This window comes from Calidris pugnax, unplaced genomic scaffold (assembly GCF_001431845.1).
Source record: "Calidris pugnax isolate Ruff unplaced genomic scaffold, ASM143184v1 scaffold496, whole genome shotgun sequence".
Lineage (NCBI taxonomy): Eukaryota > Metazoa > Chordata > Aves > Charadriiformes > Scolopacidae > Calidris > Calidris pugnax.
In genome coordinates this window covers 282,718-283,920 of record NW_015091286.1, presented here as the reverse complement: position 1 = coordinate 283,920, position 1,203 = coordinate 282,718, and the positions used below count along the sequence as shown (strand labels likewise).

At 57.9% G+C, this 1,203-nt stretch overlaps 1 protein-coding gene across 1 annotated transcript in view; it reads left to right on the top strand.

Moving 5' to 3' along the window:
* Positions 1 to 930: 930 nt before the first annotated feature.
* The window catches only part of LOC106899059 (zinc finger protein 883-like), a 6,012-nt gene continuing 5,739 nt past the window's right edge, over positions 931 to 1,203 (top strand). The window contains exon 1 of the mRNA XM_014960718.1: positions 931 to 1,142. The gene's annotated coding sequence lies outside the window, so the exon portion shown is untranslated. The remainder of the gene's footprint in view (positions 1,143 to 1,203) is intronic.

Here is a 1,203-nt window from a genome sequence, read left to right as displayed (position 1 = left end):
CTGGTTGTAATGGGGGGCGGGGGAGAGAGGATGAGATCAGGGAGTTTGGGTGAGACTGCGGGGTGCTGGGGCACACTGGGGACGTCTGGTTGTAATAGAAGGGGGAGGGTGGTGGGATGGGAGGGTCTGGTGGATAGTGGGGGGAATTGGGGCGTACTGGTGTGGTCTGATTGGAATGGGGGAAGGGGAGGTCACAGAGGTGAGAGTGTCTGGTTGATACTGGGAAGTGCTGAAGGGATGGGGGAGAGCGGTGAGATGGAAAGGTCTGAGTGATACTGGGGGGACTGGAACATACTGGGAGTGTCGGCTTGTAACGGAGGTGGTGGAGCACAGAGAGACAACGGGATCTGGTTGATGCTGGGGGATCTGGTTGTAATGGGAGTGGGGAATGAGATGGGAGAGTGGTCAATACTGGCAGGACTGGGGCATGCTGGGAGGGAGCTGGTGGGGATGGGGGAGGGCAGTGAGATGAGGGGATCTGGTTGATACTGGGGGGACTGGGGTCTCTTGGGAGGGTGTGGTTTTAATGGTGGTGTTGGATCACAGAGACACGGGGAGTTGCTGGATGATACCAGGGGAGACTGGGGCATGCTGGGGGGGACATTTCAGGGTATGCATGGAGGATCCTTGCTGATACTGGGGTAAAACTGGGCCATGCTGGGAGTATCCAGGGTGTTATGGGGGATGGGAAAGGGATGAGGGGCAAGGCTGGGGGTGGCCCTGGTCATCCCACAGGCACTGGGGGTGGTGGGGGCATCACTGACGCTGCTGGGGGGGGATGACAGAAATCGTGTGGGTTGGGCGCAGCAGCTGCAGCTGGAGCCTTTTCTGCTGCTGCAAATTCCTCCACTGCTGCTTCTTCGCTCCCTCCCCGGCCCCAGCCCTTTGCTGAAAATTAATCTTTTCCCTTCCCAAACGCATTTTCTTGTTTTTATTTAGAGCCTGTGGGCAGCAATTCCTTGGTGGCTGCATTCGATACCCCCAGCTCTTGCTCCACGGGTGGGACCAGGCACCCCGTGACTCTCTCCGAAATGGCAACGCGCCGTCACCCTGTCTTCACCAAAGCCCTTTTCGCCGGGGTTTGGCTCTGCCGCGACGCTGCCCGCCTGGGGAACACCTCTCCTGCAGCGTTTTAGAAGCACGTAAGTTTTTTTGCTAGGCTCCTTTTTTGAGACACTCCTAGTTGGGCTGATCCCCTTCTTC